Raw genomic sequence first — 12,004 nt, forward strand, 5'->3', positions numbered from 1 at the left:
CTCCCTAAAATATGACTGGTTTATTTTTATCAGGATATTAGAGAATAGGAAGACTAGCAGCGGTAATATGGACATTTTAATTAGTGATATTTGACCCACTATCGATAAAGGGAGTAATGTCCATTGTTCCAACAGCTTCTTAATCTTACTCTTCCTCCTCAAATAGTTTAACTCAAATAGTTGATTAAACTGTGCAGGTACATATATTCCGAGATATCTTATCGGGTCAGTTTTGGACGCTTGAAGTTTCAAACACGGTGGAAAAGAATTCAGATCAGCATTAAGGGCTAGAACCTCTGGTTTTTTTGCAATAATTTTGTACCCACCTATTTTTTCAAACCCAGAAAATTCCCTCAGGACTATTTTAAAATTTGCCCTTTCTGGAGTCAGGTACAAAATTATGTCATCTACGAATAATTTACGTTTTCCCAAGTCAGGAATTAGAGATTGGATAGCAGCATTATTTTGTATCTTTAAAACCAAAGGTTCAATAAAAAAAAGTAAAAAGTAGGGGCGAAAGTGGGCAGCTCTATGTGGTGCCACGGTTTATTTTAATAGTTCCCGCACAGTTCTCATTAATAATAATCTTAGCTGTTGCACCCAGATAGATATTACGCAGCATATCCACTACTTGTGCAGGTAACAATGTTCGCCGGAATACAATTCGTATTAATATAATCCAGGGCATGTATTAGGAACTGGGTATTAGCAGCCATTGATCTACCCGCTAAGAAGCCTGTTTGATCTTTAGCTTTGACTTCTTGGGCGGCCGGTAAAAACCGTTCTGCCCATACTTTCATCAGAAGTTTATAATCAGAATTCAAAAGACTCATGGGCCTATATGAGTTCACGTCCTCCGGATTTTTATCCTTCTTAACAAGAGAAACGATTATTGCTTCTTTAAAAACCACCGAACCGTACCCCCCTCTCTAACAAAATTAAATAAGTTTTTCAAAGGAGTCAAAAGTTATTTTCCAAAAACTTTAAAAAACTCAATGGGGAATCCAATTTGTCCGCAAGCTTTTGCCCAGGCTGTTGTTTTAATAGCTGCTAAAATTTCTAAAGACTCCACTTCCTTTTCCAATTCACCGATCCGATTCTCGGAAAGTTTTGGGATATTCATGTTTATAAAATATTCTTTAATTAACTCATCCTCCACTAAATATTCGGTAGAATACAACCGGCGAAAATGGTCCATGAAGGTTCGAGAGATTTCCTTACTATCAACTACTTCTAAACCGGACAGAGAATCCAAGATTTTCAACATTATAGCTGACTTTTGCTTCTTTCTAGTAGAATTCGCCAAGAGTTTGCCAATTAGCTGGCTCTCCTGAGAAACCTCTGCTGAAATAATTGCAAGCTACAAACTTCTTCTAAGATAAAAAATTCCTTCAACGCGACTCTTGTCTGTTCATATTTATTTGGGAGGAACTGGAGTTTAAGAGCGTAATCCTGATCCAATTCTAATTGCAATTGGGCTATCTTAACCTTTCAGGCACTGGAATGACCCGCCGTATAAGCTATTATCCACCCTCGGGCTGCTGCCTTAAACCCTCCCCACACAGAGAATGGAGTGGTAGTGTCTTCATTAATCTGGAAATATTCCCGAATCCATTCTCTGAATCCCTCTACCCACTCCTCATTTTGCAGAAGAAGCCGATCTAGCGGCCACCTAGGGCGTTCCCTACTTACTCCCCCAAGTATAATTTCCATCCCAACGTATTCCTGATCTGAAAAGGGATTGCCACCTATACCGACATCTCGAATCTGAAGGGATCTGGATTTAAGAAAAAAATCTATTCGAGAAGCCGTCCGAAATCGACACGAGTAACAAGCATAAAATTCCTTATCTTCATTCAATTCTCTCCATGAATCTGCTCTTGTATAATAGCTTCCAATATTCTTTTTGTATTTGGTTTTAATTGTTTTCTATTTCTGTTCGAGGTATCCTTATTAATATCCTGTATAAAGTTAAAATCCCCGCCTAATATCACCTGCCCAGAAACTCCTACCAATAAATCATAAATCTCCGTCAAGGGTCCTATATCATCTGAAATTGGCCCATAGTAATTTATAAAATGTAATATTTTTCCCTGCAGCTTAGCTACTACCCATATCCACCTCCAATGTTTATCCCAATGAACCTCTAAAAATTCCCAGGGAAGTTTGTTTGATACGTAAATTGCTATCCCTCTCACTGCCAGACCTGAAGATGCAAAAAATACTTTTAGAAAATATTTTGGGTAGAAAAAGTTTCAGAGAGTTAGATTTCAGATGTGTCTCCTGTAAAAATAAGATTTGGGGATCTAAAGAGGACAGCCATCTTATAAGAGCGCCATATTTCTTTTTGTTCAGTATTCCATTAACATTGGCTGATAGGATCTTACATTTACTATCTTCCGTAATTAACTATCCTTAGTATATTTTCCCAACCTTCATGACCCTTCTGCCCCTGCTCTTTTTTCTGCTGTGAAAACCCCCCTTCCCACCCCAAAAAGAAAAAAAACTGCACACCCCCTCGGAATGTGAAGGAACCCCTAGCAACCACGCTATCCACATTTCGACCCTCCCAACCAGCCTACTGGGTGTCATAAAATTACACCCTAAGTGTCCCCACTGATCCCGGAACCCCCCAATAGTCTTTTCACCATTAATCAAGTTAGCTACCTAATCCACTCAGCCTATATTTAAGAATAGCGAAATCACATAATTTACCCAATGAAAATCTACCAGATTTAGCAAATGTAAATCTAACAGTTGATTTCTCATCACAAAATTAGATCTACTAAGTCAATAACAGAAAATAATCCAAATTGACATTCCCGCCAGGCTGTGCTTCCCCATCTATCTAAAGGACATCTGTTCCATCCTGTATCAAATCTGCATGGGTGGAGAAAAAACATATATTGCTATTTAAAACATCTCTATCTGCCTCCATATGATTATTCAACTACTAGCCCCTGTTGAGATCTCTGTCAGAAGGGCCTGTGCTTCTTCTAGTGCTAAAACATAAAAACATTTCCTTTCACTAGTACTCTGAGCTTTGACTGCTGTGCAATTGATGCTTGTGCACCGTGAGCCTTAAATAGATGAAAGATCTTGACAAACTCCTTTCTCCTCCCGGCAGCAGCGGCAGTTATATCCGAGAAAATACGGCATTTACTAGTATCTGTCACCGGGAATTGTCTCTGCTGAAATGCCTTTGAAAGATTTCTTTCCATGATCCTAAAATCTGTAAAGTTCAGCAAGATGGTTCTAGGAAAGTTAGAGTTGGGAAAGCGTTGAGCAGGCAGCTCTTGTAATTGTAAGGTCACCCTCAAAATCCGGAAGTACATTCTGCTTGATGAAGGCGTTCACCCACTGGATAGGTTGGGTACCTTCTATTCCTTCAGGAACTCCTACGATCCTGAGGTTTGACCTGCGGGAGTGATTCTCGAGTTCCTCCAATTTGGCAACAAGAAAATTCCTCGTTTTTGCCATCTCCTTAGCTTCTTCCATAACCAGAGTCATTTGATCCTCCAGTACCGAGATTCTTGCTTCAGCCTCCTGTAGTCTATTCGGGAACCCAGCCATTGTTTCTTCAATTTACCCCAATCTCTAATGAAGCGCAGCAGTCTCTAATTGTTGTGCATTTTTCATTTCTCGTATTTCCTCTAAGATTAGGTTCAGCATGTCTCTAATGTCTAGCTGATACGCATTGGTCTCTGAACTTTGACTAGCATCAGTAGACAAAATACCAGTGTCCATACTCAAGCCTCCCTCCTTAGGATCTATCTGTACCAAAGGAGTCGAGAGTACTGATGGAATCTCGGATACTCCTTCTCTTATGCTTATACTTGAGATTGTAGCTGCAGCAGTGGATGATGGATGAGGCTGTATTCGCACAAAATGTCCGAAGTTTCAATTGAGATCTCACAGCCTTTATTGAGTACATCCTGAAAAGAAGAGGGATCTATCCTTGATTCTTTATTCCCTACTGTGCTTAGGAGGGTTGGGAGTGCATGGGATGCTGACAAAGCTTGAACTTCTATTTGAGCTTGCACTTGTAATGGAATTTGGGCCAATTGCTGTTGCAAAATCCCCGAACAGCTCATTTTGGAAGTTTGTTGTGTTGCCCCCGAGTCAATAGGCTCTCTACTTCCAGTCGGAGCCACTTCTTCTCCTTCTACATCCGTTGATGGAGCATTAGGTGGCTTGGAGACAGAGTCTGAGGTCAGAGAGGAGAGTTGCAGATGTGAACATTTCGGGATAGTTCTCTTTATGAACAATGGGAATTCTTTCATTTCTTTTACACCTTTTCCTAAACCATCTTGCGCCGGACTTGTTGAAACCGCAGCCACTGCCACTTCTGGTGGTTTTGATATTGCCTTTATCTGGTCCTGGATGATCTCTGACTCTGCTAAAACAAGCCCCCTGCATTCCAAGGGTACTGAAGGGACACAGGCTGGGGGAAACTCTTCTTCTGAGCTCTCCATGGTGGTATCAAGAACAGGAGAGGCAGAATTGCTCCCCCCCTTTTCCGTAGCAGCCCGAAGTGCAGCTTTCTTTGCCAAAGCCTGGCGAGTTTTGGTGTTAAGGCGGGCTGCTATCTCTACTTTACTGGGCTTACTGACAGCATTACCATCCTTCTGCGGCTTACCCATTTCGCCTCCTTTCTCCTTTCTCCTTCTCCATGCCACACTTCACTCTTTCTTATGCAGCAAAATGCTTATCAATAAGTTCTGGGCAGCTTATCCCTCCAGAATGTATTTTTTGCCTTTTTCCCCAAAATGAATCTTCAATCCTCAGCCCACCTTTCCTCCTTTCCCACTTCCCTCCTTTCCTCCTCACCTCACCTCCTTTGCCACCTAGAACTCTTATTTCTGGTTCAGGGTTCCATTCAACTCCTCCTCACTTCACTGTGCAATGCACTTCCATTTCGAGGCTTTGCCTGCATTTCATTGTTCGGCCAGCAGGGGGCCGCCAAGGGAGGAGGTAAACGCAAGGCAGGGATCCAATTATCCTTCCTGCCTGCCTGCCTGCCCGCGGACTCCTCAGCTGACCTCCTCGTCTCCTCGGACTCCCCCCCGAAACCGGCGTCACCTCCAACAGACGTTGGAGCCTGCCATCGGAAACGTCAGAGCCAGTGATCATGCTCCAGAGACCACCGCCCGCAGCAGTGTGCTGATCACTGCCGAGAACGCACCGCACCGGTCCCTCGGCATCAGAGATACGCCCGGCCGGACTCAGCACCAGGTAGCTGCCGCCATTACAGAGGGGGGCGGGATCGTAGGGCACCTGTGGCTACACGGAGGCGTGGCACTCCGTAACCATCCCATGAAAAACATATATGGCAATTAAATAAAAAAATGTATGACAATTTTAAATACAAAGTATGTTTTAAAGACAATATAAACATTAAACATATTGGAAAAATAAACACCGATAGAAAACATCATTATAACTCCAATGTAAACAGCAAAAGGAAAAGTGTTACACCTTGCATCCATTACATTTACTATTTTCACTCTAAGATAAAGAAAACACAGGGAAAGTGTTTGGACAAGTAACATTTACTATTTCCACTTCAATCTCAGCAACAGCAGTAGAAAGTGATGGACTTCTGAGGGGTTTCATTTACTTTTCCCTCTCATAATCATTTATGAAACACATTTAAATATCTTATCCCCATACAATTGTCAAAACGTATTTAAAGTAAAATGATATACTATGTACAATTTAAAAAATGTCAATTGTAATACAAAATAATGAAATACATTTAATATTGAAATATTTCTAAATGAAATTCACTTCCCCGTTACTCAAAAAATACAAACACCAAAGAAATGAAATTATAAATTAAACAAAAAATACAAATTACTACTTAAAAAGAACAAATAAAATTGAAAATAATAATAAATGCAAAAAAGTTTTAAAAATATTATTGTTATATGCACTTATCAATGAAATATGAATATAGTACAAATAAAACAAATAATTTACATAATCAATAATCCATTAAAAATACCTAGTCAATATCCCATTGCTCAGTCCATGTTCACCAAGATTAATAAGGGAATAATGGCCCTGCTATGCGATGGAGGTCATCCCCTAATATCACCCCAAATTTTACAACACTGTCAATACAATGGGGGTTAGACGCTCCCAAATATTGAAGGCTACTACTGGGTGGCACACCTAATTAACATTAACGAGTGGATTTATGCTCCCCGGGTTCAGCCGACATTTCAACTTGAACACGCAGGGCTGGAAAAGCACTAATTTCTACACTACCTCCACAGCAGGAAGGGCACCCAAAGGCAGGCACTGGTGATGCAGGTGGCCGTGGTTGCATGGGGTTAGATGATGATAACGCTGGAGTGGGCTCATAAGATTACATGAAAAACACCCCTTTGGAAATAGACATCATTGAGGGAGGTGGCCAAATTGCAAGGTTTCGGGGTATGGGACACAAGTATCTCAAAGGTAGGGAATATCCTTAGGCAGGGGAGTTTATGAAGTTTTCTTTAGCTCAATAGGACTATCACCTACATCCAAACCAGTTCTTAAAATATGCACAGCAGGTCATGCATGGCAGGCAGAGAGGCAGAGAGGGATGGAGATCCAGGAGTATGCCCCCTTTCAAGGGCATATCTTAATGGAAGAAATGGACAGTGGGTGCCGTATCCCAGACATACAGAACGATTAACAATAATATGCCCAACTCCCTGCTCCGAGTACAGGAGATGTGGATGCAAGACCTGGGTGAATCTCAAGACCTTGACTATGAAGCTGGGTTGATGCACCCTCGCGACGTTGCTATTAACCTGTTGGCTGCTGCCTTCGGCCAACAGGCGTCGCGAGCACTACCTCGGTAGTGCTGCGCAAGTCCGTTGGCTGACGCGGCCCCACCCATTTTTTGAACGTTCAGCACTGACGCAGAACGTTCGAAGCAGCCAACGGGTTAAAGGAGTGCCTACACCTCACTTAGTTTAGAATTCTACATAGGATCTACTATGACTCTTCTGACTACATAATATGGGTAGGGCACCCACACGCACCGCTTTAAGAAGAACTGAAGCAGTTGGATCCTATATACGTACACTGTGAGAATGCCCTACATCTTTCTGGGAATACTAAATGACATAGATGTCCCTGTTTCAAGCTACTGTCTGTTAGTGACAAAAAGGGACATAGCAGGATACTGGGGTATGCCAGAAGCCCCCTCCCTGCAGGAATAGAGACAAGGGATGGACCTTTACAAGGCAGCCGAAAAAGTTACCTACAGCAGTAGGGGTTGTCCCCGTGAATTCTACAAGATCTGGGGTGGTGGAGGGCTTACTGTGGGCTGGATACCACAGGAGACTGTGTTGATGCAACGAATGGGACAATGGACGGGCTGGTCCTGCTGGATTAAGTGGTGTGTGCCACTTCCGATCCATTTACTGATGTTGATTTATTGTGCTTCTATGCCTGGTTGAATGTATCGATCTTCACACCCATGAATCTGTGTACCTGCAATATGTATTCGTTGAAGTTGGTGCTTGTTGTGCATGACTGTCTTCTTTTATTGCTTTTGGCATAAAACAAAACGATAAAAAGACATTAAAAAAATCCTAGCTAATTATCAATTAAATATTTAAATACCAAAAACAATTCATTTTTTTAAAATATATATATAATTTAAATAACTTCCCACCTTATTCCCCTACAATTCCAACAACCCATTACTTAAAATATGTTATTAATTTAAATATAAAAAATAAAATATACATTAAAATCAACAACATAAACTTACATAAATAAAATATTAAAACAACTTACATAATGGATAACCAATTAAATATTTCATTTACATAACAAAATTAACATTACAGATCAATAAATTATAATTTCCCACCCTATTTCATGCCGAAACCAACAACCCACTGCTACATTATAAAATACCAATTACATAAAATATCAAATTACAGATTTAAAATGAGAAATTATATGTAAAAAAGCAATTAGCCTGAAAGTAACACCTAAAATTATTATATATATATATATATATATGTATATATATATATATATATATATATATATATTCACTGAAAAAACCATAGGTTTGACACCAGTTATAGTTAGCTGGAAATTTTACTGACATAAAACCATTGAAATTCCCACGTTATAGTTAGTTGGACTCACTATAACTTGCGCGCCTGCAATGCACTGCTGATGACGTCACATATTACATCACTCATGACATGGTCAGTGACATCACTCATGACATCACTGATGACACCATCCAGTGAATGTGTGTCTTTCTGAAAAATAAATATGTTTCATATATGTATATGTAAAGGTCGATGGAAGAATAAATGTTTAAATAAGTGTCTTAATGGATGTTTTTAAAAAAAAATTGATTGGTTAACTGGCTTATTAAGTGTATCTTAGTGAATACATATATTAGCGAGTATTGTTTAAATATTTAAATGTTTGTATCAGTGTTTCACTTTGTGTATAAGTGGCTGCATGGGTTGGTGAGTAGCTACATGTGTGTGTATATGGGTTATTAGATGTTTTTTTAGTATCAGTATGAGTGTCTGTATGGTTTGGTGGGGGTGTTACTTAGCACATAGATGCATCAATGACTGACTCACTGTTTGTATGTGTTTTAAAGACAGCATATGTGCAGGACTGTATGGGTGGATGAGTGTGTATATGTGTGTGTTAGTGAGTGAATGACTGTCTCACTAGTGTCTTTATCAGTAACTACATATGTTTTAATCTAGTATATGTGAGTATTGATGTATATAAGTGAGTATATGTGAGAGTGAGAGATTGAAAGAGTTCTTGTTTAAATAAGTATGTGTTTCTATAAGTGATTGTTTAAGAGAGTAAGTATGTGTAAGTTTCCTTAGAAGTAAGGTGGTAGTGTGTGTATAGCTGTATATGCAAATAAATGGATGTTCAATAGTTTATTTGCATGTGTGATTATGTGTGTGAGTAACTTTTGGATGACTGTCGGTGTGTAACAGGATGTATATGTGTTTCACTACATATGATGAGTGAATATATGTATGAGTGACTATATAGAAATGTTGATGATTGAGTGGATGTGTATGTAGATGGTGTATTACTGAATTGGTTGTTGTAACTGGTATGGGTATCTCTATTTTTTTGAAAATTTTTGTTTCTATTTTTGAATATGTGTTTCAAGGGTTACATTACACTGAAAGGAGGTCTGTCACTCTGTCACAAGGATGGTGTCATCAGTGATGTCATGAGTGATGTCACTGACCATGTCATGAGTGATGTAATATGTGACGTCATCAGCAGTGCATTGCAGGCGCGCAAGTTATAGTGAGTCCAACTAACTATAACGTGGGAATTTCAATGGTTTTATGTCAGTAAAATTTCCAGCTAACTATAACTGGTGTCAAACCTATGGTTTTTTCAGTGAATTTAATAGGTTTTTTAAATGCTAATTCCTAACTATAACTGGTGTGAAACCTATGGTTTTTTCAGTGAATTTCATAGGTTTTTTAAATGCTAATTCCTAACTATATAAGGCCTGAAACCTATGTTTTTTTCAGTGAATTTCAAAGTTTTTTTTAATGCTAATTCCTAACTATATTTATTTATTTATTTATCTAAGACATTTATTAAGCGCGACTGTCACCATTGCAGGCATCCTGGCGCTGACTGGATCCATTGGGGACAGGAAAGTGAAAACGGCAGGGGCGGGAGTTGTCAGACAGTTGTCTTGGGGAAGAGCCAAGTTTTAATCCTTCTCCTAAAGGGGAGAAGTTCAGAGATGTGTCTAATTTCGGCTGGGAGCGTATTCCAAAGCTTGGCAGCTGCCACCTCGAAGGATCTGCCTCCGGATCTGACCTTCTTGAATCTGGGGACCACTACCAGCTTGGCTTCAGAGGAGCGGAGCTGCCTGGCTGGAGTGTACCAAGCAAATTTGGATTGGAGGGAGGCAGGACCAATTCCATGAAGCGCCCTAAACGCTATACATAGGGCTTTGAATTGTACTCTCTGCCTCACCGGTAACCAATGGAGTTTGCTTAGTGAGGACGATCCGTTTGCTCTTCTAGGGAGCCCTAAGGCCAGTTTAGCAGCTGCTGATTGGACTCTTTGGAGCCTATCCAGCAGAAACCCAGGGGATCCTAACAAAAGGGCATTGCAATAGTCAAGTCGACTAAGGATGGTACATCTTACCACCTGGGCACGTGCATGAGTGGGAAGGAGAGGCAGTACCTTCCTTAGGGAGCGGAGGATGGCAAAGCAACAAGCAGTTGTCTTTTGGATGTGCATCTCCATACTGAGTCTCTGGTTCAGCATAACCCCAAGGTTACGAATTGTTTCCACCGGCTGAAGTATGTTCCCAATTTCAGGGGGTCAGAAATTATCTGGAAATGGCAGAGGAATCTTAGTGCCAGCGCTAAAAAGTACCTCCATTTTTCCTGCGTTAAACTGGAGGGAGTTGTCCTTTAGCCAACGGGAGGTGTCACGCAGACAATTGTGAAAGACCTCAGCTGAAGTGGAGTCTTCTCCCTCCCAGGGAGAGGATCATTTGCATGTCGTCGGCGTAGTTGACAATTTTAATATTAAAACTTTTAATTAAGGGGGCGTGGCCAAGGCGGCGATCATGGCGGTCGCACTCTAAGAGAGCTCCGTCCCGCCGGCGCACTATCCTGCCAAACATCCTGCATCGCCCTGACCCACTACCGCCCTGGTGAAGTGCCTGGCCGCTAACAACGCAGAGGAGGCTCCGGCGGTGCTTTGGGGACATTTGCGGTGTCACCGCCGAAGATCCGAGTCTTGAGCTTGGAGGGCCTGTGCCGCTCGGGAGAGCCGGGACCTTGCGCTGGCCCGCGCCCGGCCGGAAGTGAGCCGATGCGGCGTGCAGCAAGACGGAGTTCGCCGGGCCCCACTTCTGGCGGCGGACAGACCCAGAGCTGCGCAGAGACCCGCCAACGGCTGCTGCCCGGAGGGTCCCGGTGATATCCTGAGGCCGCCCTGCCATCGGAGGCCGGGTAAGCCGCCGGCTTGGGCGGGAGACATTGCGGGGGGAGGGGAGACACCCTCGACTGGGCCTGCTCTCACTCGGCGGCCTAGTCGGACCGCGGGAGCCTGGCGACCCGAGTGTGGGGAGGGGCTCGACACGTTTGCACCTTCGGCCCTCTTCGACCGGGCCCCCTACACCCCTCCCCCCCAGTGGGGACCCGGATACCGGAGTGAGGCTCGTGGGTCCTGCCGGCAGAAGCCACTGAAAGAGACCAATCGGACACGGCTGGCCTGGATGCTAGCGCCTCGGCCCCCTGGCTACAGGTCTGTGACACTAGACACTACATCCTGCATACTGGCGCTATTCCTGTGACTGGTGGGCGCTGCGGTGACCATACCCCCCTGCGAGGCCTGTTGGTTCTTCGGTGCCGCCTACAAAGGCCGAGTGGCTGCAACCAGAGGCCCACGCCCGGTGTGAGACGGGGGTTCCTCCGGCGCCCCGCGGCCTGCTTGGACTACGCTCCTGTGCCAGTGGCTCACCATGACGAGGGGGGGCAATAGCGGCAACACTTCAAAACAAGGCACTATCGATAAATTCACGGGGCCGAGTGGCGGGGCCGGGGCCGCAGGAGGCTCCCAGGGACCGTGCCCTGACAACGCGGCCCTCATGGCTGCAATCACGCAGTCCAGGGACATGTTAGACGCAAAAATTGGGGCCGTCGGTGCGGATGTTACCCTGCTTCGACAAGACCTGCGCAATGCGGTGGCCCGCATTACTGAAACCGAGACCAGGATCACCGAGGTAGAGGATGATGTGGTAATCCTTAAAAAGAAGGTGGCTACTATGGAGGGCATACAGAAGGGCCTCGCGCTCAGGGTTGAAGACGCAGAAGGTCGGGCCCGGAGGAACAATCTACGCTTTGTGGGGTTTCCGGAGGATAGCGAGAAGGGCGATATGGCAGAATTCCTGACCCGTTGGTTGGAAGGGTGGCTCCCCCCGGATTCCCTGTCGCGCTGCTTTGTGGTT

The sequence above is a fragment of the Lissotriton helveticus genome, chromosome 2_1 (genome assembly GCF_964261635.1).
Source record: "Lissotriton helveticus chromosome 2_1, aLisHel1.1, whole genome shotgun sequence".
NCBI lineage: Eukaryota > Metazoa > Chordata > Amphibia > Caudata > Salamandridae > Lissotriton > Lissotriton helveticus.